This window comes from Triturus cristatus, chromosome 4_2 (genome assembly GCF_964204655.1).
Source record: "Triturus cristatus chromosome 4_2, aTriCri1.1, whole genome shotgun sequence".
NCBI lineage: Eukaryota > Metazoa > Chordata > Amphibia > Caudata > Salamandridae > Triturus > Triturus cristatus.
The window spans coordinates 860,103,124-860,130,096 of record NC_140586.1 but is presented as its reverse complement, the minus strand read 5'-3'; the positions used below and the strand labels follow the sequence as shown (position 1 = coordinate 860,130,096).

The following is a 26,973-nucleotide window of genomic DNA, read 5'->3' as shown; positions in this document are numbered from 1 at the left end:
GCTTGGTTCACAAAGCAACCTTTTTAAAGATGGTGTAAATCCGTGCAGTTGCTGAGAAATTCAAAAAATAAAAATATCGATATCTAGAGGCGTGGTGGATCCACGTACCCTCCCGACCACGAGCTTTATTCTAATTAGCTGTCAACACTCCAAACCAGGAAGTGTTGGCAGCCATCTTGTGACTCGGTAGAACCGAGCCAGAAGAAAACAGAAAAACAAAGGCGAAAAAAAAAAAGGGGGCAGGGTAGAAACACCCTGACCCCCTAGGCCTGCACAGGGGGTCCCAGAAGGACCCCAAAGGCCACAAAAAGCATTTTAAAAAATATAGGCTGAATTCGCGCTGGGTGCGTGAATCCGGACGAAAAATTAAAAAAAATTGCGCTTCATTTAAATGAGGCCCCCGGGTGGGCCAGGTCTCGTGGGCATTGCCAAAAACTCACTGAGCCACCTGAACGGTCACTTCTGTTCCTGTTCAGGCTCGCGTTTTGTACCCCGTCACACTGTCTCTCGGCTAAGGGCTCGTGTCTGTGGTAGCTGCAGTTCTTTGCCAAGTTTAATTTCTCTTCCCACTGCCATCCTGTCTCCTCTTGCACCAATTGTACCTCTAACTCACACTTTACCTCCATCGCTCACTCTTTACCTCCTTGTGCCCGTCATGGCCCGTGCTTCCTCGTACCTGCCCGAGTCTGTCCTCTTCGCCTCAGATCAGTCTTTCCTCACTTCCTGAACACGTCTGACCGGTCCCGTGTCACCGAACACGGGCCAGTCTCAGCTCCACGCAGGTAAAGCCCCAGTCTTTCCAGACGCAGACACCCCGGCTTCCGAAGATAAAGTACCGCCTAGAAGCCAAAGCTCGCTATCAGTGCGCGACCATGTGGGGGGTGCCCAGCCTTCACCTGCGCACGGAGACGAGCTTGTCAGCCGGCACCACTCTAGGCGCTAACCTGCCACAACCTGGCAGACTTGAAGCGCTTTATAAAGCAAGTTAACATTGTATTTGAAAGTAATAAACTGCGATATGTCCGTGGTGAGAACTTACTCCAAGCGCTGAGCTGCCAACCTGTAGACCACATTTTTGCATTTTGGAACCTGTTTCCCCCAGTGGGGAAGGCTGAAGCGCTCTCCCACACCGACCTCTTTCAACAGCTTCCAAGAGTTCATTTAATGCCCTCCCCGTCACCCAGCCGCGGTGTTGTCGACTGTGGAGGGGAAGCGCTTGCTTTCTTCGTAGACTGCTCTGAACCAATGATCCATGCCAGGTTGTGGAGTCAGAACTTGCGTTGGGGGTCACAGCTGTGGAGACCACATTCCTTCTCAACCCTCTGAACTCTTCAACACATACATAGGACGGCAAGCCACGAATAACAGAGACCACTCATAAGGCAGGAGGGCAAAGCTTTGAGCTATGCTCACACCTTATTTAGCAAAGCGCACGTTTGTCACAATGGGACTATTGGCACCAGAGGGCACCATGCCACCAGGGCTGGGCAGGAGAGGGTCAGTGAGGGCAGAAATAAAGTAATATATGCATGTTTTGCTATTACCAAGCATGACAGGTGCCATCCCGTCTTGCACACACTGTAAAGCAGCAATGTTCACCTGCGTCACTCCTACATCTGCTCCGTGGCTCCAAGCGGTGCATCTGGCTGGTTTGCTTGGTGCCACCTTCCCCGGGTGTGACACTGGTGTGTGCGGTTCAGTTTTGGATGCCCTGGGCTGTAAACACACTCCAGGGCTACGACTATGAGCTGTTGGCAGACAGAGGTCCCGGGCATTGTCCTGACAGTGAGCGCGAGGCCCTCAGACACCTGCCACTCTGCCTGCACACTGGTAATGTCACACACTGGCCCCGACCGCGCACGCACAGTGGCACTGCCCTCACAGATACCTTCACCTCACATTAGAGCAGGCCCGACATTTGCCGCACACAAGGGCTACTACACTTGCCTCTCAACTCATAGGTCCTAGCCTGGCACTACCAGGCACTGCCATACACCCATACATTGACACTTCCGGCATATTGGCTCTTTCTGCCCACACAATGGCCATGTACACTTTCAGTGCATTACCAAGTCTAGCACCTTTATACTGCCCTCACATTGGTTCTCACTGCCAGCACTTGTGCCCTGGCCTTACACTGGCACTGCTAACACACAGGCATGCCTCGCGCTGACAGAAGCTGCTCACACTGGCACAGCTTACATCCTGGCAGAAACTGCTTTTGAGCGGCACAGCCCACACACAGGCTTTGTCCCTGCAGAGCAACACACTGCCCACACACTGGCACCGAAGCTAAGGCACGCTCGCTCTGGCGTGGGGAGTGCACATGAGAACTTCTGTTGGCGCTGTAAACTTCGCCTCTAAGAGCGTTAATGTGAGCCTGTCCTGTGTTTGCAACTTTGACGAACGGGGAAACGTAAACGTACAATATTTTGGTGACATACCAATGGGTACATTCCAGGACTTCTGCCTAATAGTTCGCAAGTTGGTCACCAGTCTGTCTTTCCTCGTTCTTGCCCCCGATTTCAGCCCTGAACATGGCGCAGCGCCACTTCCCTCCGGATCCCAGACACTCATTGGTCCGGAGAGAGTTCCGAAGCTCAAAGAACCCCACGAATGCCCCCCTCCCCGCAGCCCTCCGTCCACCCCTCAGCTCTTCCCATGCTCCTTACCTTCTCCTCCCTGCAGCCTCCAGAGACGGTGCCCAGAGCTCACACCTTCTCAGCTCACAAAGTACAAATCCAATTCTGTGCGGGGGGAGGGAGCCCAGTCCAAGGTGCACAGACACTCACACTGACTCACACTGCTGCGGGGCGTGGGGGCGCCGGTGTGTGCATGCGGCTCACTCCACCAGCTGTGGGGGCAGCTCCGGGTGCAGGTTTACCCACTGAGGGTGTAAGCAGATATCCACGCAGCTTGGCGCAGGCAGATCTCTCTCCAGCTGTGTCTGAGTTATCTGACAGCGCCTGGATGCGATCGGATGTCTGGCCTTGGTATGTCAGATATCTCCCCCTATCTACCCTTGAAGAGGTCTCTGGGCACCCGGACGCAGAGGCAGATGCTGCCTGTAGGTCGATTTTGGTAGAACTGCGCGCCGCTGGTTGTGGGGTGGACTGTCCGCGTGTACTCAAGCCGAGCCATCCCACTTTAATGTGGGGTGGTCTGTTTGCTGTGGGGATCTGCACGCAGATATGTGACTGGCACATTTTCAGCTACATGTGGTGCAGCGCCCTTCAGCTCCTTGTGTGGCAGTCTGTGCAGGTGTGCTCTTTACGCACGCTCAAGGGGCGGTTTATCCACATCCAAAGTGTGATCTTCGCCCCGTGCTATTCTGCACACAGTAAATGTTGGCTGGCCTATCCGCCGTTGAGAGCTGCTGTTCTGCCTCCTGTCCTGGTCTCCCCAGACTGGAGTTAGACTATCCTGTCCACAGGAGAAGTGGCTAGTCCATCCAGAAGTCTGCCCAGTATAGTATGCAACTCTGCGCACACCGGACTGCGGCTGTTCTGCCCCTGTCCAGTGAAGGTGAGCTGGTCTCTGCCCAGATTCCTGTGCTATCTACTCACAGTGGAGGTGTGCTGGCAGGCCTTCAGTGGGAGATGGCTGTGCTGTCCAAAGTGGATGTGTGCTAATCTGACCCCGTGCAGAGGAGTGCTGGTGTGTTCACAATGGAGGTGTGCTGGCCTCTGCCCACACAGTGGAGGTGGACTGGTCTCTGCCCAGACTGATGCTCTGTATGTCTGTGCTGAACCGTCCAAGGTGGGTGAGGGCTTGTGTGTTCACAGTGGAGCGCCGCTCTCTTTTAGGCGCTCATTCAACCACAGTGGAAGGATGGTCTCTATCAGCTCGCTGCTTACTCCACAGTGTAGTGCTGTTGTCTGCCCAGGGTGCACTTTCTCCACTTTCTGTAGAGTGCTGGCCTCTGCCAAGTGTGTTGCTGCCTCCACAGTGAACCCTCACCGACCACCCCAACAGCCTGAATCCAGCGCTCGACAACTGGACAGCCCTCACCACCGAAGACACACTGAAGACGATGAAGTCAATCCACTCCGGGGCCCCCACGGACCCCTGCCCCCTCTACATTTTCAACAGAGCCGCCGACACCATCGCACCCATGCTCTGCCATACCATCAACCGCTCTCTGGCAACCCCCTCGTTCCCTGACGACTGGAAACACGCTGAGATCAACCTCCTTCTGAAGAAACCCTTGGCGGACCCCACCGACCTCAAAAACTACAGACCCATCTCCCTGCTCCCGTTCCCAGCGAAAGTCATCGAGAAAGCCATCAACAGCCAACTCGCCACATTCATCGAAGAGCACAACATCCTCGACTCCTCCCAATCCGGCTACAGACAAAAAGTACGGAAACCGCCCTCCTCGCCGCAACAGACGACATCCATACCTTACTGGACAAAGGAGAAACAGCAGCCCTCATCCTCCTCGACCTCTCAGCGGTGTTCGGCACAGTCTCTCACCACACCCTAATACGCAGGCTCCATGGCGCAGGGATCCAAGACAAGGCCCTCGACTGGATCCGCTCCTTTCTCTCCGGCAGAACGCAGCGGGTCAGACTCCCCCCTTTCCTCTCGGACCCTACACCTACCACTTGCGGAGTCGCCCAGGGCTCCTCCCTTAGCCCTACGCTCTTCAACGTCTACATGGCTCCGCTCGCCCCCATCTTCAGAACCTATGGACTCAACATTGTGTCATACGCAGATAACATCCAACTCATCCTCTGCCTATCCAAGGAACCCAACACTGCCAGACACAACTTTCGAGAAGGCATGGAAGCTGTCGACAAATGGATGAAAAACAGCTGCCTACAACTAAACACCAACAAGACGGAAGTACTCATCATGGACCCAAACCCAGATGCCTGGAACGACACCTGGTGGCCCCCCGCCCTCGGAAGCCCGCCCACCCCCACGGACCACGCACGCAACCTGGGAATCATCCTGGACTCAGAGCTCAAAATGGACCGCCAGATCAACTCCGTCTCGTCCTCCTGCTTCCACACCCTCCGCCTCCTACGTAAGACCTTCAAATGGATCCCCCTTGAACACAGAAAAACTGTCACTCACGCCCTGGTCACCAGCAGGCTCGACTACGGCAACACACTCTATGCCGGAATAAACAAAAACCTCACCCGCAAGCCACAGAACATCCAAAACGCCACCGCAAAACTGGTCCTCAACCTGCTAAGGCACTGCACATCTCCCAGCACCTGCGCACACTCCACTGGCTCCCCATCGAAGCTAGAGTCACCTTCAAGATGCTAACCCACGCTCACAAGGCCCTCCACGACACCAGACCAGCATACCTGAATAGCCGACTCAAATTCTACGCACCCCAAAGGACCCTACGATCAGCCCAGCTCTCCTACGCCGTGGTCCCCCGCACCAGAAAGACCAGATCAGGAGAACTCTCCTTCTCCTTCCACGCTGCCAGAGCCTGGAACGACCTTTCACTCCACCTCAGACAGATAACATCACTCCCCATCTTCGCAAGAAACCTCAAAACCTGGCTCTTCGACAGACCCACTCCTTGATGGACTGGAACCTGCGACCCCCCCAACACACCCCAGCGGCGTGAGACCCTTACGAGTGAGTAGTCGCGCTTAACAAACACCTGATTTGATTTGGTGAGTGCTACCCTTGCCCAGCATGCACTTTCTCCACGGCGTGGAGTGCTAGCCTCTGCCCAGGGTGTTGCTGCCTCCACAGTGGTAGAGTGCTGCTCTCTGCCCATCGTGCACTGTGTACACTCTCTGTAGAGTGCTCGCCTCTGCCCAGCGTGCACTTTCTCCACAGTAGGGTGTTTGTCCCTCTCTGCCCACCGCGCTGTTTTCTGCCCAGTGCGGAGGTGTGCCCGTCCGCCCACAGCTCTTGCTGCACGCTCGGTGTGTTTGCGGAGCTGCTCCTCCGTGTCACTGCCAGTCCCCGGCTGCCTGTGCCCTCCTCCACGCCCCCGGTCTCTCCTCCTCCCGCCCTCCTCGCGGAATGTGCTTATATTCGCTCCCGGGGACTTTGATCTCAGCAGTAATGTCAGACCTCATTAGCATAACAAAGTGCCCTGGATGCGGGGCTTCAAACAGGACAAATGAGCGTTTGATGTATTGAGGTAGAGAGAGCCCCGCAGTTCTACCCTCAGCTCCGTGTGAAAGGAAAACAAGGCAGGGGCAGGTAGCCCCGGAGCGGGCAGTACAAGGGCGGTCCCCACAGGCGGGCTGATCATGGACTCTGCAGTGAACATGAACGCGATGGGCAGGTAACTACCCAAGGGCAGGGCGAATGGGCAGAACTGGCCAGGCCGCCCTGCAGTACCTTCCGTGAAGGTTCTACGCACCCAAGGGCCACGGTCACTCAGTCGGGGGGCAGGGGTGCGTCCCATACAGCGGTATAGCTACCTTTGATGCAACACGTGCAGTGGCACCGGGGTCCAGAGACCCGAGGGGTCCATTGGACCATGATAATGGCTGTGTTTTACCTAAATAGTAGGCTAAGGGGCAATTTCCCCTGTTTTGCACCTAGGCCTTTCTAAGCTATTCCCGGACGCGACTCTTCACTATCCTATGACATTCCACTAACCTCTCATCTCGTCTGGCATTCGCGTCTCCTTATATTTCCTAACTGGTTGCTTTTTTTTCTTCGTTGTCATGAATTTTTTTAAGCGATACCAAAGGGGATGATGGACGGAGCGCTTGAGCAAATCAAACACTCACCCCCAGTCAACTGATCTGGGTTTAATCCATCATCATTCTTTAGCTCACTCCACCACCCCAGTTCAGACATGGCCATATGCAAATCAGTCTGACCCTGTGCCTCATGGGAACAGTCCAGCTCGAACTGCCAAGCCATGTCTTCCCTGGACCGGAAACAAGCATCTTGGGACTGGTTTCGGGTACATAATCAACTTTTTTAAAGCGCTCCCATGCACTCTAGGGACACGGACGCGCTTTACAAATACACCCATATAGAAAGCACATATTTAAGAACAGTGCATAATAGTGAACTTTGTTCTGTGCCTAAATATTCATATTTTGGCAGAATAGGGAGCGGAGGCAAAGGAGAGAGACTGCAATTAGCTCAGGGTCACACAGTTTGGTCTAGTTGGGAAGCAGAGATTGGAAACAGAGGGTGGACAAAGTCCCTATCTCTTTGTCAGTTTTTAATTAAATCATAACTTGTGCAACATAGTTGAAGAGCACAGGTGTCCATTCTTGGAATGTTGGTGCATTTTGCTGTGTTTTTTTTGCACACTGAATTCAAGGACTATTTTTGGGGAGAGGGCAAGGCAAGTCCTCGGATTTCAGGTTCGGGCAGAAACGGAAAAGCAGTGCTTACCCTGACCTGGTGGTTGCTGATGGGACCCACTGACACTCATTTTTGGGGACTGACACTTGTTTTCGCTAATCAGACATTTCCTGAGAGCAAGAGAGGGAAAACACACAAAGGGGAAAGAAAGAGGAAAAGAAAGAGAGAAAACCGTCATTCAGGGAGAAAGCAGGCACCTGCAAGAGTCAGATAAATAAAGTAGTTGATTAAAAGGCATGAGGTGGATTGAACACTGTACAGTCTTAGTATTTGGAACGCCGACATTTAATAGCACTGGCCGCAGGCTTCTGAGCTGAGCTTTGGGCACTGGCGCTCTTACAAATTAAGCACTGAGGAAAAGTGTGAAGTCCCTCTAATTTGCATAGGACTTGACATCACAGGAAGTGACATCACAGGAAGTGAGATGAATTGACCACTAATTCTGTGGGAACCTAGTGATGTCATCAGTGATGTCATTTGAGATGTCATCAGTGATGTCACTGACCATGTCATGAATGATGTAATATGTGACGTCATCAGCAGTGCATTGCGGGGGCGTGAGTTACAGTTAGCTGAACTAACTATAACGGCGGAATTTCTATGGTTTTGTTGAACTAAAAATAACATCCCTGAAATCTATGTTTTTTTCAGTGAATTTCTAAAGTTTTTAAATGGCAATTTCTAACTATAACATGCCTGAAACCTATGTTTTTCAGTGAATATATATATATATAATATGTATATGTATGTATATATGTATATAGATCTAGCCACGGATTCCTGATCTGAGAATTCTCTCCAGGCTCCAGACTGGATCTGGAACTTTTTTACAGCAGTAGCTCTGTGCGTCAGTAGAGGGAGTTGAGCGACTCCATAGCGATGTCGTTCTCCGGATGTGACATTGACAGAGTCTATATAAGCCCTCCCCTGATGCACTGACATCAGTTTTCCTATTTTCGGCTCTTACAACGAGGATCCGATCAGCGGTTCCTCAGGCCTTTTTTTGGCTTACCTTGATGGTTTTGTCGCATAGAACAGTGTGCCTTTAAAAAACTTCTCATGTCCTCACTCTATTTGCATGTGAGGTCTTGGAGAGCACCTTGACTCTGAGGAGTGCGACTCCTGTTATCAACTTCGACCAGAGGTGCAGAGAGAATATCGAATGAAGCTCCTAACGGCGCGAATGTCACAGTCTTCCAAGACTTCAAATGGACCTTGGTCCCCTTCGCCATGCATGGAGCAGCCACAGATGTGGCATTGGATGCAGCACCGAGGGATCAGCCAGTCTCAGACTCTTTTCCCCAGCACTCTATAGCCTTCCCTCTTGTTTTCTTTCTGAGGAACACGATTATGGAGGAGATGGAGAGGGTTTGGAGTTTCATTATCCCATCTCTGGCACAGCTCAGTCTTCTATGGAGTCTAGCTGGTTGATTGAGTTGGGTGAAGCTAGTGACTTGTAGTCTTGCTCAACCTTGGGCCTCCTGTCCCCTCCTGGTTTGGTTACAGAGGTGAGCTCCTCTCTTGCAGATATGCTTGAACGAGTATCTGTTATTTTGGATGAGACACTTACTTCTGTGGAAATTACTACAGATTCCTTACTTGGCATCCTGCATCAACACTAATCGGTAGAGCCAGTTCTACCTTATAGTGAGGCTCTTTTTGATATTCTGTTGGGGGCTTAGGCTAAACCCGAAACAGGGACCCTTGTGAATCTATTTCTCACAGACACCGTACACTCCCTGGGGATCCGGCATGTCTCAGACATCCATCTAATAATTTTTTTTCTTTAAACCTCTTTTTTTATTCATTTCGCTCAGTACATCTTCCTTACTCACATAGTACAATAGCATGAACACTCTTGTTTTACAACATCAATTACATATTTTAAAATTTCGCAACCCTTCGACCAGTTTTCTTTGTCATCCCCGAGGGATCACCCTCCTCTCTTTCCGGTATTTTCAATGTCTTCTTTACCTACCCTTGAGCCTTATATGCTTTTTCAGATTCCTCTATGTCTTCCATCGCCCCCAAATTTTATCCCATTTTCTCCCTATCTCCCATAGTTCTCCCAATCCCAAGGATCCGGCGCCCTAACTGCCTCCCACCTCTTGGCAATATTTTGTTTCACAACTATTGCTGCTATTTTCAACCAGATCATGACATATTTGGGCCACTTTATCTCATCCGTTACACATAGTATTAACCATCTTGGTTCTAATGGGATCTCTTCCTCTGTGACTTCTGCCATTATTTTGGTTACTTTCCAGTATTGGTGAATATACCTACACTCCCAGAGAATGTGAAAGAAGGAGCCCACTTCCCCACATCCCATTGCACAATACTGAGATATTCCCTGTCCCCATCGGTGCAGCTATGCCCTGGAAGCATAGGATCTATGGAGGATTCACAGCTGAATGAGATGGAACCTTGCCCTCTCTGACACCTCACAAGGACTTTGCACTGCCTCCTCCCAGTCCTTGTTCTCCCGGAGTACCAGATATAACTCCTATGCTCCCCGCAGGGGATACACTGGGTTGGTAGAATGATATGAAATGTTCTTATATGTCTGTTAGGTGGCTTTAGTCGTTATGTGGTCAATTAGTAGTCTGTCTTCCAGTGGAGAGTACTCCTCTCCAATGTATCTCCATCCTTAACGTATTTGCGCAGGGCTTGACTATCTAGCTCATAATTATTTTGTGGTATGGGCTGCTTTGGCTGACCAAAATGTTGATTTTTTCCCCTGCTGTCCCTCCAGAAAGAGAGGCCAGAAGACTAGACACTTGGGCAGGCATATTTTCTCCTCCACAGTTCTGCACAGCGATCCCTTAATACTTCTTCTGTCCTCGGACGCTTCTCCCATGCATTGTGGGACTCATTCGAGCGCCTGCTGCCTTCCCTTCTGTAAGAGACCTGGTCTGATCTTGTTTTGTTAGTACAGGAAGTGCAATAATTGACTATAAGTGATCATTCGCTGTGGTATGGATACCCTGATTCTGTAGATCGGGCTATGGCCTTTCCAGTGGCACTTTGTCAGAGTGCCTGTTTGTACAACTCGTTTGATATGCCTTTGGTGGTGCCTTTTGTTAGTGCCCATCTGTTCAGCGCACATGCAGACTCTGCTTTGCGGCGATTTTGAGATAGTTGGGGTGGAGCAGATACTCTGCCGCCTGTTTCCTAACACTCTTGTACTAGGTTTGTTCGGGGGAAGTTCCAGTCACATTTGAGCTATTCACAGGGCGGAGTCCATTGGCCTTTTCTTTTTAAACCTACCCCTTTTTTAGGTCTCGGCTGCGAAGGCTGCGCTTGCGCAGTCTCGCTCCGAGATTTAATGACTTTGAGAAGAGGGGCTTGCACCCGCCCCTCTTCTCTCCTGTTCTCCATTGGCTGGCCTCTTAAATGCTGGACAGCCACTGGAGAAGAGGTCCAGTCAGTCCGTTGAAGACCCGTCCTTTTCGGATCGGGGGGCGTGTTTTTTCGTTGCTTTTCGCAGGGCGTGTTTTTCTCTCCTCCAGCCAATGGCAAGAGGAGAGAAAAAGAAACACGCCCCCGAATCCGAAACCGAGGCTGCGTTTCTACGAGGCAGTTCTTCTCTGCCTCGGAGAAAGGCGGTGGTGTCCCGGCGTTGCTCCCTCACCTTAAATTGATTGACGGGACTTGCAGCCATCTAACTCATTGTACATTACGCCACTTAATCTTGGAGAGAAATGTTCGTAAAAAAACTGCACAGCACACATGGCTTCAAGTTGAGGACGTGCTTTCCGATCAAGCAAGTACGCCACTCCGTCCCTATGCATTTTTAACCCCGTTTTAAGGAATAGACGTGGTTTAGGGATGTTCTGTTTTTTACTACAAACGAATATGGAAAGTTTTCTAAGGCCCCCACGCTCCACCTCCGCGTGCTGCTCAATGGCGAGGTTACCAAGGTTGTCTAGTTTTCATTGCACCTCATTTCCCTTTCTTCCACTCTCGTAGCTCTTTTTCATCTCTTCTTTCTCTATTTGCCACACTTCCCTGGCTTTCTATGACTTCTTTCTCGTTTAGCTGGAGAGACAACTCAGCGAGCTGAACGTTCGCCACTAAACAAAAATAGGGGATCGGCAGATGACGGGTTCGAAACCCGCCTAGGCCAGCTCAGCCTGCCATCTCTCGAGGATCAGTCAAATGAGATCCATGAATGGGTAACAATAACACAATATTTACAGCGCTAAGAAACTGCACGAGTGGTGCATGAAGCGCTATATATAAACAAGTTATCTCCCTTTGGGTTTAAGTCTGATGATGAAGAAGACGTCCAAGTTTCAGCACCGCTTAATTAACCCCTGGGTCGGCGCTCTGCTCCAGCGGAGCCGCTACAATGGGGAGTAACCTAGAGGCGGCCACTTTGCTGCCGACTGTCGGCCGGATAGGCCTCCTCGCCACCTGGGAGAGATATGGACTCGTGGCGCAGACATTCACAGCGCTATGAACTGGGTCCGTGCGCTCGAGTCTCACAGACACTCTTTCAGTGAGTTGAATCGCAATCATGAAGCAGATTATTTGCAAGGAGACAAAACAGCACTTGAGAGCCCCGCTGCTGATAAAGGTCGCTTGTGTTTGCCTCGGTTAATGCAGGCGTTGTTTGTCTCGTAAAGGGCAGAGCCTGCTTTATTACAAATCCCCTGTAGAAGCATTACAGGGTCAGCGGCTAAACCACAGGAAGAAGACGGATATAAACCCAGAGTAAACACCGGCGGAGCTCTGGCCATTTAATGAAAAATGTCTCATGGAGCCACAAAAGCACAGCTCACACAGAGAACAAGCATTTACAATGCAACGGTCTCGGCATTGTTAAAGTTAGAGCTATTGGCATTGCTCATGACAATGCCGTTTCTTTAAATGTTTTAAAAACAAAAACATAAACAAAAATAATGTCATGAGCAATGCCAATAGCTCTAACTTTACCAATGCCGAGACCATTGCATTGTAAATGCTTGTTTTCAGGGTGACACCCGCTGAGGTGTTCCTGCTTGCTGCAGGTACTTTTATTCTTCTTATACTGTTGGTGACAGGTTAACTTTCCAGTTATCTGGAACGTATGTTATTTTGTGGCCATATGTGCACTTGTTCTTACAGGCTTCTTTCCTAGCTAGTTTTCCTACTTGGGTACTTATTCTATCAAGGGTATTTTGCCTGCATTGTGCGGATGCACTGTTGCCTTGTTCCCTGTTCTATGGGGACCATCCTCTGTTTGCCTTATATGCATTTTGGGATCCACTTCTGACGCTTCGTTTCCTTTATAGGGACTTCAGTTTATCTGTCTTTGAACACGAAGTGCCTGTGAGTTTCGCAGCCCACAAGCACAATATAACCCACCCCCGCGCAACCATTATAAAGGTTATCTCTCATATCCATGGGGCATTTCTTCCCTTTAATGGTACCCTTCTTTGCATATAGGAGGTAATGCAACATGTGGCAGGATATGTGGCCTGGGTACATTTTTAGCTCTGGCCTAAGACCTTTATTAGTGCGTTGGCGGCTTCTTGTTCTGCTTTTGCTATGCATTTGCAAGTAAGTTTCCTGCCAATGATCTTCCAAGTTCCTTCTTTTTTATTTTTTTATTTTTTTTATTTAATTTGGGATCTGCAATACATTTCTCATACAGACAAGGATAACTACGCTTAGGACATCTCATCGTCTGAGCCGTGGTCCACAACAGGTGGGGCACATATATGACCTCTATATTCATTCCATTTGCCCCACACCCTCCCCCATTTCTTGGGGCACCCTCTCTGAACATATGTCGCTTTTTCAGCCACCATGATCATATCCATGTTTCTACACCATTCTGTCACTGTTGGGTTTGGTGCTGCACCCCATTTCTGAGCAATGTTTCGCTTCACTACCATCATCCCTGTTGTTGCCCACTGTCTGTCTGCATGGTTGAGGTCCGTTCGTTCCCATATGTTTAATAGGCAGCATTTGGGAGAGAGCGGATCTATGTTCCTGCTAACTTCCATGATGATATCCATCACCGCTGTCCAGTATGACGCAATCCCTGGACACTCCCATAAAGTATGATAGAATGTGCCCAAACCCTCACTAATGCACAAACAGTACGGGTCTGAGGCTCTACCCATCTTGTGCAGTGCCACTCTGGTGAAGTAGGTCCTATGTAGTATCTTTAGTTGGATGAGGCGCATTCTGGAGGAGACCGCAACCTCCCCCGGTAATGCTTTCGCGTCCTGCCAGTCCGAGTCATCCATGTCCCCAACCTCCGCCTGCCAGGTCTCCCGGAGTTGTGTCAGGGAATCTGCCTGATTATTAATAATCTTCCGGTATGTAAGGGAGATCGCCTTTGTATGTAAATACTCAGTCAGTAGCCGGTCTTCTAAGGGGGAGGATTCAGGGAGTACGTCAGCCGCTGGCAGTGCTGTTTCTAGTGCGTGTTTAACCTCCATGTATCGAAACAGTTCACCAGGAGCCATCTCGTAGTGTTCCTGCAGGTAGACAAAAGTGACCACTTTGACCTCCTTCCATAGGTCCCCTATCCAGGAGATTCCAATCAGGTCCCACGTCTGAAACCCTTTACTCTTCCCCAGGGTACCCAGTCTATCAGTGTCCCACAACGGGGTGTGTTGCATGAGCTTGTCGGCCCAACCAAGGTGTCGCGTCGCTGTGTGCCAGACGTGGATTGTATGTGCTGTTGGTCCCATGAGCTCCGTCTTTTTCCTCTTGTTGTATAGTGCCCTATTCATTCCTCCAGTTCCCAGGGCCACCTTATCTAGGCGATATGCCAGATCAGTATAAGGCACATGGAGCCATTGATTGACTGTCGTCAGTTGCGAGGCCCAGTAATATGCCCGGATATCGGGCAAGGCAATGCCTCCATCGTACCAGCTCCTGACCAATTTGCACGTGGCTACCCTTGCTGGTTTATTGTCCCAGAGGAGATTGGTAACTTCGGAGTTTATTGTTTTAAAATATGAGTCGGGTACTCGATAGGGTGTATTGTGGAGGGTGTATAAAAATCGAGGCTAAGCCATCTTTTTGAAAAGAGCCTCCTTGCCCAGTAGGGTGAGTGGCAGTGTCCGCCAGTGCTTAATATCTCGCCTCAGTCTTTGTAGTGGCACCTGAAGATTGAGCACCTGGAATTCGTCTGGGTCAGACGTCACATATATCCCAAGGTATTTGAAGCTGTCAGTTACTATTTTGACCATACAACCCTGGGGCAATTTAGGAGGTGATCCATGCAGAATGTAGAGCACCGACTTTTCCCAATTTATCGTGCATCCTGATACCGATCCGAACGCTCGGTAGATGTCCATCAGTGTGTTTAGAGATCGAGCAGGGGACGCTATATATACCAGAACATCGCCTGCATAGAGGGAGATGCGGTCCTCCCAACCCTCCCTCCACTGTAAGCCACGGACCACTGGGTCTCTTCTAATCCAAGCAGCTAATGGCTCCAGGACCAACGCAAATAGGAGTGGCGATAGTGAGCAGCCCTGTCGCGTCCCCCGCCTCAGAGTAAATTCTGGTGATATGTGGCCATTAGCTACCACGTGTGCAATGGGGTTCGTGTATAGGAGACGAATCCATGAGCAAAACCTAGGCCCAAACCCCAAGTGTTGAAGGACGGCGAAGAGAAACGCCCATTCCACGGAGTCGAAAGCCATTTTCGCGTCAAAAGATAGGACTGCTGCGTCCACCCGGATGGTATGCTTTTGGCCCAGAACGTTTTGGAGGCGACGGAGGTTCAGAGCAGTATTTCTACCAGGCATAAATCCTAATTGGTCCGGGTGGACTAATTTGGTGAGATATGGGGTTAACCTTAGTGCCAGCGCCTTAGCTAAAATCTTGGCCTCCGCATTGACCAGCGATATTGGCTGGTACGATGCACACTCCTCTATAGGTTTACCCGGTTTATGGATGGCTACAATGGTAGCTATACGCTGGTCCTTAGGAAGTTCGTCAATGGTGCGGCTTGCTTCGTACATTCGCAACAGATAGGGGGCGATCTTATCAGCCTTGCCCGACTGTAGTTTGTGAATGGCCCCCTTAAGTTCATCGACTGTGATGTCAGACTCTAGTTCCTCAGTTTCTTCGGGGGTGAGCCCTGGCATGTGTATGTCTCTGAGGAAGTCCCGTGCTTCCTGCACCGTGGTCGTGTTCCTGGAGGTGTATACTTGCTCGAAGTGCGCGGCTAGTACAGTCACTATGTCTTGCGGATTTATGATTGTGTCCCCATTATGTGATCTGAGTCCTGCCACCCATTTAGTCGCGCGCTTCCTCTTGTCAAGCCACGCAAGGAGTTTGCCTGCCTTGTCCCCTGCCTCGTACACCCTGTGCTGGACCGCTGCCAAGCGGGTCTTGGCCTCAGCCCAGAGGTGTTCCTTATATTCCTATTGTTTGGCGCGCAGTCTATGTGCATTGTCATCGGTGAGATTTTCTACGTGTTGGGATTCTAGGTGATGTACTTCCTGTTCCAACGCTTCCACCTCTTTTTTCTTGTCTTTTTTATGTCCCTCAATTAATGAGATGGCTTGCCCTCGTAGGACCGGTTTATACGCCTCCCATAAATTTAGGGGTGAGGATACCGAGGCTTCATTTTCTGTGAAGTACTGTGTGGTCGCAGTTAGCAGACCTTTCCTGATTTTGGGATTGTGAAGGAAACCCTGATAAATGGGGTATATACGACGCTGGGTGGTAACAAATGATCTATATTCCGCCATCATTGGGGAGTGGTCAGAGATCCCCCTCGGTAGGTGTGCGACCGACCCAAACCTTCCCATGTTGTCCGTTGCTGTAATAATATAGTCTAAGCGAGAAAGGCTGTTATGTGCCCCTGAATAAAGGGTGTATTGTCTCATGTGCGGGTTTTGGAATCGCCAAGTGTCTATCAAGCCGTGCGCCTCTAAAAAGTCTGTCAGGTGTGATCTGAGACGGTGCTGTGGTCAGGCGGGCGCACGGTCCAGTGCATCATCAAACGTCATTTTGAAGTCGCCCCCTAATATTAAGTCTCCTTCCGGCTGTGTAAGCAAGAATGCGCCCAGCGCCTGGAAAGCCAGCAGGTGCAAGGTAGGCGGGATGTACACAGTCACAAAATTCAGTAGGCCCTCCCATTGAACCGCGGCCGCTGCAAATCGACCCTGATCGTCTTGGAAGTTAGTGTGATGCACAACAAGGGGGAATTGTTTTCTAATCAGGATGCCCACCCCTCGAGACCCTGAGGTGAATTCTGAATGAACTAGAAGCTTAAACCCCCATCTATCCAGCGCTTTACATGTGGACCCTGTTAAATGTGTTTCTTGTAGTAGTGTAACTGCTGAGGTTTTACTTTTTAAGTATTGCAGTGCAAGTCCCCTCTTCACCTTGTCACTCAGACCATTAACATTCCACGATACAAACTACAAACGACAGTGTTGGTGTCACGGTGTGTTGTGACATTGAGTAGGTGAGGTCAGCCTAGGTGTTCGCTCCTTCCACTGATTGGATACTGGAGTGTGCGTGTATACCTGCCCTTAAAAAGAATATGTCGTAGTATGTGCAGATCCGTAAGTGTCAAAACAAATGTAGCAAAAAACCATACAAACATAATAAGTAAAAAGCCCCCTGAGTGTTGACCCTGCCTCCCTGCATGACGGACTTAAAACTACCCGCCTCCCCAACTTTGCAGAGCGCTTACATCCCTTACCCATTTACCTTAGTGGGGTTCGGGACCTCCTTCCAACCCCTCCCGCGTCCTTCCATGTTATGGCGGTATATTTATTCCTGTGCTCAAAATTACTAGGAAAGGAAATACGTGGCGGTAACAATGTCCAGTGAGATGTCCAAATGCGACCATGTCTACGTCTGCTAAGTTCAAGCAAATAGCTTGCGTTGTCGGATGGAGAAACTGTGACCTCATGGCAACTATTAGAGGTACTTAAGTTGGTCCTTTGCCTCGTTAGCGTCTCTCCTCCGAGTCCTCCCGTGGCGTGGAAGTAGCGTCAGAGGCAATGCGTGCGGGTGTTGCTGGCATTTGGTGCGGTTTTCCATTGCGTCTCCCTGGTGTCGACGCTGGGCGCCATCTCTCCAGCCAGTCCTGGGCTTCCCCAGGTGCATGGAAGAGCCATACCTTGCAATCTGCCTCCACCCTCAAGCGCGACGGGAAGAACATGGAGTATTTCACATCCCTTTTCCGGAGTTCTTTCTTTACATCTGGGAATGTGCGACGTTGCTTAGTGACTGCTGCTGTATAGTCAGGAAAGAAGGTAATTGTTTTCATCTTCAAACTGGACTGTTGGAGCGACCCGCGTCGTTTGTAGGAATATGTCATGGTCCCTGAAGTTGAAGATACTTGCTAGGATCGGTCTGGGGGGTGGGTTTGGCCTTCTTCCGGGGACACGATGTGCTCTTTCAACAGAGAAGTAATTTGAGAGTCCCTTGGGCTGTAGGAGCTGCTAAATGAGTTTTTCCACAAAGAGATCAGCCGCTCGCCCTTCTGCCCCTTCCGGTACGCTAATAATGTGTATGTTGTTGCGCCGCGACCTTCCCTCGTAATCGTCCAGATTGTCGGTAAGTAGCTTTGTTTCACTTTCTAGCACACGCACCCTTTTCTGGAGTTCTTTAGTTTCGGTGCACAAGTTCTCAGTGGTCGCCTCAACCTCTTTGACTCTGGCGCTCATGTTTCAAAAATCAGCTCTAAGCAGTAAGAGTTCTGTCGAGACTGTGCCAATTTTGCCCTCTAAATCCATATGGACCCTATTAAGAGTGGTACAAATGTCCTTAAGCGTGATCTCCAGATCGCTCACAGAGGGTGCGCCCTCAGTAGATTCCTTGGAATGTTCAACTGAATTCGGTTGCTCTTTAGCATAGGCAGATTTCTCCAGTTTGGATTGCTAGAGGTTACGCTGTCCACGGCCTCCCATTTCCACTCCCAGCGCTGTGTTACACTGTAGAGACGGTATTGAGTGCCAGTACTCACTGCTGCCAGCCAAGAGGGTCTGCGTCTCTTGCGGCCTTTCGGGTTCCCTGCCTTTCAAGTTCATTTTTTGCCTATATGTCAGCTGTGCATTGGGTGTCAAAGGCCCCTCTTATGCAGTGGTTTGTATCCCCCCCCACTACCACAAGGTTACCGTAGTCCTGTGCCATCGACCTTACTCCCTTTTTACTGCTTCATTATATGAGAGAATGTTGTTACTCATTCTGAAATGCCTTGTACTCTTTTTACTTATAGGTATTATTACTTACCAATACAGATCACAGCCACAGCATTTGTTTAACACGCTGGTTGTTCTTCAGATTTCACCATCTCACCCCTTTTCTCTGCGTTGCGGCTATTTTTCAGCTTCAGTTTTCCTTCTGGAACATGTGTCCCTTAGACATTATGGACCCATTTCTTTGAGGATTGGTTTCCAAGAAGGCTGGGATCTCCCTTAGCTTCCTTTTCCAGAAGGTTCTTCTTCCTCATCATAGGAGGTGATAAGGATTCTATCCCTCAGTAGTCTGTTATACCACTTCCACTTAATGTGGCACATTTTTTCCGCTTGAAAGAATAATTTCTCTTTTTTCCCCTCTCTTCCTTTGGAAGATGTGGGTCTTTTCCTCTTTTTTAGTGGTGGTATTTTATGCTTCAAATCTTTTTATTCAAGTGCGCCAAGTGATGAAATACAGGTATAACACAGTACACAGCTTCGTGCAAAGTACCACAGTTCTCGGCCTTGAGTTATAACAAAACTAAACATTTCTTCCCAGTGACCCTCCCACCTCCCCCCCAACAGTATCTCAGTGTACTCCTGTGAAGGTAAGTTGTCAACAGCACAGTACATAGCATTAAGAATCAGCCTATGACTGAGTTACTGGGATATAATCAAGACAGGCACAGTATACGGCGGTATTTAGGGCACGTTAATACCCTGACGTCCTGCAAGGGGAGAGACAAGTAGGGATGTCATAGTTCTCCAAAGGATGCACCTTGATTGGTGAGTGTAATCTTTTCCATACCAAGACTATACCACAGATAGTGGAGCCATCCTAGGTGTGTGGGCATGTGTGTCGACCCCCAGTGAACAAGAATATTCTGGACGGCTGCATCCAACGCCAGTCCGATCTGTTGCCCCGCCTAGATCTCAAAGGATATGTGAGGGGGTTAGGTAGACCCAGTAAGGTGTAAGAGGAAACTCTAGGAAGTTGGGTGTTAAAATGCTGATCAATATCATCCAGCAGTTGGGTCCAGTATGTTAAAATCTCTGGGCAGTCCCATAAGAGAGTATTAGTGTGACTTTAGCTCCACACTCTCTCCAGCAGTCTGCAATTTGTTTCTGATCTGCCCTGTGTAGGCGTTCCGGCGCTAAATACCAATATGTAACCACTTTAGTAAACATTTCAGTAAGGGCTGCGTTACAGTCATTATGTCAAGCTGTGTAATATATCTCTCCCCATTCCTTGGCGGTCAACTGTCTGCCCAGTTCTGTTTCCCATCGGTTTTGGCTAGGCTTGCATATATATTGGCGCGGATTCAAAAGGGCGTATAGTTCAGAAATAATCCTTTTATCAGAGGTTTTGGTGACCAGCCATCTCTCGCAGTGTGAGGTGTCGCTGGGTATTTATTCTGTTGTCCAGGTGCAAGAGCCGGTGACGTAGCTGCAAATGGTGTAGGCTTTCTGCCTCTGGAGTGGAAAATCTAAGCGTAGTTGTGTGAAGGGCATCACTCCCTTTTCATCCATCTTATGACCTGCTGATTGACATTTTTTTCTGGCGCCATTTAGCAAATGGTCCAAGACCCTGCCCTGGAGAGAAATTAGGATTGTCAAACAATGGTGTTAGGGGAGAGGGAAAGAATGTGAGGCTGCATCTAATGCTGCTTTGGTCCCATGCCTCCATGGTCACCTTTGTGACCGGAGACAGATAAAGATAACGGATCCTATGCACTTTCTTCAAAAAAGGGATTTTCCATAGAGAAGTCCCAGCTACTGCTCAGTCTTGGAATAACCAATGTCTTTCAGATTAGTCTCTGTTCCACGCCATCAAGTAACGCAATCGAGCTGCTTGGTAATATAGTTGAAGATTTCTGATGCCTAAACCCCCTGCCGAGCTAGAAGGTAGCCAAGATCCTTCCTCCTACGCAGCCTCTTCCCCGACCAGACAAAGTGATGCAGTTCTGTCTATAGTTTAGAGATCACCCCCCTCAGGGGTGCCAATTGAAAAAGGTAAAGAATCTTGAGTATGCTAGATATTTTAAGGGTAGATCTTATCCCGATCCAGGAGATCTGGTGGTGCTTCAAGCGGTCAAATTTGATTTGTCTATATAGTTACTGATAGTTAATTTTGGAAGTCATCTGTATGGAAAAGGCCAATCGGATCCCCAGGTAAGGGACTGCCACCTTCGCTATTTGAATAGGATACTGTGCTCTAAGTTATGCCTCCGGTGCAGGGGGCATTGACAGATTCAGCGCCTGAGATTTAGCCACTTTAACTCGAAATCCTGAGACCAAGCCAAAGGATTCTAGTTCGATCAATAAGGCCGGAAGCGCCACAACTAGTTTATCCAGAATTACCAGCACATCATCAACATAAATGAATGAATGAAAAATGCATTGTTCAGTTAACGAAAACTTACAATGAAACACATTCATACACATATAATACGGGTTACCATTATTGAACCTTTCTTTTAAAACAAGTGTGGCAAAAATAAGGATTAGTCCAGCAGTAAGAATACTCTATTCATCTAATAAAAAACATATAAAAAACCCAAACGTAAGTACATTTGCTGGCAACTCGGTCTACCTACTGATTCCTCTTGTCTAAAATACCCCATTTGATCTATTCATTATTCGCTGTTCATTATGAGCACTGTTCCCTCCAAGGTGCGCGCATGGGCGGGCGCGCACCTATATCTCCTGGAGCGCGCATTGTAAATTACAAAGCGCGCACAGGCAACTGAGGACTGTCGCGCCGCCGCTTTTAGAATGCGTGCGGCGTGAGAACAGTCAGATTGTGTCCCTTTTTGTAAGTAATCATGTTAATCGCAGCGCCCATCAAACACTGCAATTAACATGATTACTTTAACAAAGGTACACAATCTGCCCTGCTATTGTGCCCTATTAACAAATGAAAGGCAGCAAGTCTACAAGCACGTTGTGCTTGTAGACTTGCTGCATTTTATTTGTGAAAGGCAGACCAAGCAAGTAGTGACAGAGAGCCGGAATGGATGTCTCGAAGCAGAGAGTTGTTAGGGTGAAAGCGTGGTTGCGGGCCCATAAGAGGTCTGTAGGTGGTGGCCTAAGTAAAGATGTTTTTCGTAACTGCAAAGACTTAAGTGGCGGGGTTTAGAAGACGCTGCAGGGCCCTGTAGAATGACAAGACCTGAGGAGATGACTAGACTGGGATGTCGGGAAACCGAGGGGAGAGGCCCTGGCGGGGGTGTGCCTAGCAAAGCAGGGGACATAAATATATAAATTTGAATGTCCGAGGAAAGACGAAGGAATTGTATTATAGTACTGGGGCTCTTCAGTCAGTTAGCAATGAAAGCCTGAAAGACAACCGAGCAGCAACTTGGTGCTATGAGAATCAACTGAACTCCAGCAAGAGTCTGTGCAAATCCTACTCAGGCCCTCGGTCTGTCCCACAGAGAATCCCATGGTGTACTTTACATAGTGTTGTGGGCAGCCATTTCTGGAGCCCAGTGATGAGCACGGATGACACGTCACTGCACAACCTCTGGCTCATGATGCGCCGCGCTATAGACTGGGAACTTTCAGGGGGTCATTTTCACTCCGTGACTAGTGTGGCAACAACAAAAACAAGAAGTTGGGTTCATGTCCTCGCGCACATGCGACCTGCTGCGTGACAGCTGGTGCAATCCCCGACTCCCCAAGGAGTGTACTGGGGCATTTATTAGGAACAGGTCTGCAGCAAAAGAGGGTGCTGGATTATTACAGTCGATTTTTGTTGACCTTGACACTATAATATTTTAATTGAAGGCAGACTTTTACATACATTGGAATCTAAGCTCACCTCGTCATAATGCCGTCATTCCAATTTTCATTGCACGATTTGGCTAACACATATTTACTTTTTATCAACTAAATTAAGAATGTGCGTTCTTTATTCTTTTGGCTGTATTTATAATTGTTAGTAATTCCACGTTCAGCGTCTCCCCAAAATCAACTCTTTGGAGGTTGTGACTCCATGGGCCGCATTACTCACAACATAGGGGCCGATTCCGATCCTGGAAAAACCGGGTACGAATCGTCGGACGGAGCGTTTTCTCCGTCCGACTCGTACCCGGGAAAACCACCTTACAAACCCGCAAGTACGATTCGTACAGAAACACCATTTCCGTACGTATCGTAAAAAACACCAACCGGCTAAAATATACCCACAATTCCGATCCGGGACACCGCGTACGTGACATTCGCACGGAGTCAGGCAGCGTTTTACGGACCAGCAAGTACGATTCGTACCCACAGCACTTCGCACGGCAATATTTTTACGGGACCCAAAAAGTGCCGGAAAAGCTAAGTACGCCACGATGCATGGCGAAAAGGGGGCCCGGTACGCACCGTACCCCCATCCCTACATGTCCGCACCGTACCCCCACCCCCGTATGTACAGTGCGTACCCCCACCCCCCGTATGTACGGTGCGTACCCCCACCCCCCGTATGTACGGTGCGTACCCCCACCCCCTATGTACGGTGCATACCCCCAGCGCTACATACAGGGGGTGGGGGTGCGCTCCGTACCTACGGGGTGGGGTGGGGGTACGCTCCGTACCTATGGGGATGGGGGTACGCTCCTTACCTACGGGGTGGGGTGGGGGTACGCTCCGTACCTACACGGGGTGGGGGTACGCTCCATACCTACAGGGGTGGGGGTACACTCCGTACCTACACGGGGTGGGGTGGGGGTACGCTCCGTACCTACGGGTGTGGGGTGGGGGTACGGCGCGTACATGGGGGGCTGAGGGTACGGCACTTACTTGGGGGGGTGGGCTGGGGGGGTGTTCGGCGCGTATGCGGGCACATGTTTGGACGTCTCCATGGTTGTTATGGGAGTTCGCTCCGTACGGTGTTTTTTCCATACGGTTGTGCATTCGGACGGACGGGACGGACGGATCGTACTTGCACGCTCGGACTCCAGTTTCCCGATTCGTACGTAAAACTGTCCGGGGACGTGTCGGACACTTTTTCCGACCCGAGGACGTGTCGGGGAATTTTCCCAATGCGATTCGTATGGATTTTTTAACATACGAATCGTACTTGCCAGTTTGTACGGGACTTGTACGATTCGTACGTAAAAAAATCCGGATACGATTCGTACGGGGAATATTTTTAACGGATCGGAATCGGCACCATAATGTTCTAAACGACAGTGAATACATCTGCAGTATCCCATTGCCCGGGACTGTCTGTATTAATGTAACTATCCCCAGCTGTCTCTAAAAAGGACTAATCCGTGGGCCACGTCAGGAATATGCAGGCAGTCGTTTACCTTGACCACAGATACACCAGAGAGGACTTGGCATCATGCATATTAAATATAGCTGTCACAGAATGAAACACAGTCACTTACCTTCAACAATGATTTTTCTGGTGATACCCTTTCTACCTGCAGATTGCTCACCTTTGAATCTCCCAGGCGCCAGGCTGATTCTGGAAACATCTGGCTTCACCAGTAGGAGGCACTCACTCTGTCTCAACACCAGAAGTGGAGTCATAGGGATTCTTCTGGCGCTCACCCTTGCCCGCAACATCAGTTCTGATCGTTTTTTAAGTGCGTCTCTCAAAATTGAGACAGAAATATTATCTACAAGGAAACGGGTCCAGTGCTGTAAATTAAACTGCCATTTGTTTATGCATGGTGGGTGGAAATCATTGAAGAATCTGCAGGTATGTAAAAGATCATTACCATAGGTAAGTAGCTTTTTTATTCTTTAGAATCAATCATGTTTTATTGCGTGGTAGAGAATCATTATACACAGCTTAGCTACCTACATCAAGGCGCCGGCAGAGCTTAATCTTATGGTCAATACACAGTGTTTAGGTCTACATCCCAGAGGGCGACCCCGCGATAAAATTCCGACCACAGTGTAAAGATAAGGCACCTGGCTAAGATACCACTTTTATAGAACAAAATAAACAGAGAAATAGACAAACAACTAAACCTCCCGACCCCCCAATTCCCCCACCCCCACCCGCATCAGTTCTTAGCCATCATTTCTACCTTTCCCTAACAGCCGGTCCCAGGCTAGTATCTTTCAGATTAAGTTTTAGAAGCCCCTGGTGGTTCCAGTGGAATGAGTTGTAGGATTTGTAGGTGTTTCGGGCACGTAACTTCCCTCATGTCTTTGGTAAGGAGTTGCAAGAATGGGGCCCATAGTTTCGCATATTCCGAGCCCTTCCCATCAATGCTGAGCGAGAGGTTCTCCATTGCCAAGAGGTGCCAGAGCCTCTGAATCCAATCTCGAGGTTCTGGGGTTGTCGAGGAACCCCAGTGCGCCAGTAGAACCTGCCTCGCCGCAAGCAATGCTAGGGCTATCTGCTTACCCCTTAGCAACTGTAAAGGGAAGGACTTAGAATGGGGGAGTCCCAGTAACGTGTGTTCAGGTGCTCGTGGGAATGTAATCTGAAATGCAGTATCAAGGTCATCGAGAACTGTTGTCCAATACCGCACTAGTTTCGGACAGTGCCACAGTAAATGTACCAAGGTGCCAGTAAGACCACACCCCCGCCAGCAGAGGTCTGACTTAGTTCCATCCCATGATTTGATGCGCGCTGGGGTATAGTACCAATAAGTGACTACTTTATAGGCAGATTCCGCACCCGCGGTGTTGGAAGCAGTGTGGCGTGCCCGGTAAAAGATGTGTTCTCATTCTTTTTGTGTGAAAGGCAGCCTTAATTCAGTCTCCCAATGGACCTGCGCCTTTGTACATTGCTTCTTGGGGCGTGCAATGATCATCGCGTAAAGTTCAGATTTGAGCTTACGGTCATCCTTTTTGCAGACCAGCCACTTTTCAAAGGTAGTCAAGGGGCGGGACATAAGAGCGAAATTGGAGGGTTGGGTCACCCAGTGTGCAAGCTGTGAGTAATGGAAAGCGTCCGACTCTGGCAGATCATAATAATCCTTACGCAGTTGAGGGAAGGGGACCAAGCCATCTAGATCAAAAAGAGAGCCCATCCTTTTACAACCCTTCTCTCTCCAACGGTGGAAGACTGGGGACGTGCAGCCAGGAGGGAAATCGGGGTTGTCCACGATAGGGGTCATAGGGGAGGGGAAGGTAGTCCAATTCCTCTGGCGTGCTAGCTGATCCCAAACCTTAAGAGTTGGCGATGTAACCGGAGAGGAGTATAGGCCCCATGCTCTGTGTTTGCTCGGAAGCCAGAGCTCGCGCCAGATATTACAGCCAGTCACTGTTTGGTCCATAAAGTTCCAGTGTGTGCTGGACAAGGGCCTGTTCCACTCCGTGATGTAGCGGGACAAGATGCTTGGTAATAAGCTCCCACTAGCGGGAAGCCCATCCCGCCATCAGCTTTCGGCGAGGTGACTAGTGATAATGCAAGCCGCGGTTTTATATTATCTCACAAAAATTTGTTAAGGAGCCCATGTAATTTCCGAACGGTACCTGGGGTTGGACTCACAGGAAGCATTTGAAACAAGTAAAGGATACGCGGGAGCACAGTCATTTTCACTACCGCTAACCTCAAGTACCATGCTAGGTTGAGGCGGGACCAATCAGACAATGCCTTGGTCGTTTGATCCACCAGTAATTTATAATTGAGGACAGCTGTTTTAACAATAGACTAGGTCAGCCGAACGCCCAAATACGTAATGTCGGTGTGCACCGATTGGAAGGCAAAATCCTGTTGCAGGTCCTGGACCTCAATTTCAGGAATAGAGATGTTGAGAATTTGCGATTTCGAAAGGTAAACTTTAAACCCTGCGACACTTCAAAAAGCAAGAAGCTCTCTCGACAGGTGCTGCAATGTGGAATGGGGTTGTGTGAGCGACAGAATGACATCGTCCGCATACATACTAATTTTGTGTGTCAACGCCGAATTTGATACCTACAATGTCAGGGTTTGATCGAATGCGTTGGGCAAAAGGCTCCATATAGAGCGCGAAGAGCAGCGGGGACAAGGGACACCCCTGTCGCGTTCCTCTGGAAATGGGGAAGAGGGACGATTTACACCCGTTCACTCGCACCGCCGCCTTAGTGGCTGCATAGAGACACTGGACCCATCGGACAAGGTTATTACCGAACCCGAAAGCACGTAAGACTGCGAATAGATATTCCCAGTCGACGCGGTCAAAGGCCTTCTCCGCGTCGATTGAAAGCAAAAAGGCCTGAGTGCGAGACCGGTGTATTAAGTCTATGAGGTGGAGGAGCCGCATGGTATTGTCCCCTCCTTGCCACGTCGGAATAAAGCCGGACTGGTCCGGGTCAATAAGGCCATCCATTAAGGGGCTAAGTCGCGCAGCCAATATACTCTCGAAAAGCTTCGTGTCGATGTGAAGGAGTGAAATTGGCCGGTACGACCCGCATTCCTTAGGATCCTTTCCAGGTTTAAGAATAACTGCAATTGCTGCCTCTGACATTGAGGGAGTCACCTCCCCAGTATCAGTAAGGAGTTAAAAAGTCTTGTTAAAAGGGGAGCTAGCTCCACGCAAAAGGTTTTATAAAACAGTGCTGAGAA

At 49.5% G+C, this 26,973-nt stretch overlaps 1 protein-coding gene across 7 annotated transcripts in view; it reads left to right on the top strand.

Moving 5' to 3' along the window:
- Window positions 1–26,973, top strand: part of LOC146835265 (HORMA domain-containing protein 1-like) — a 1,528,718-nt gene that overhangs the window by 39,818 nt on the left and 1,461,927 nt on the right. The gene's annotated exons all lie outside the window — the stretch shown is intronic.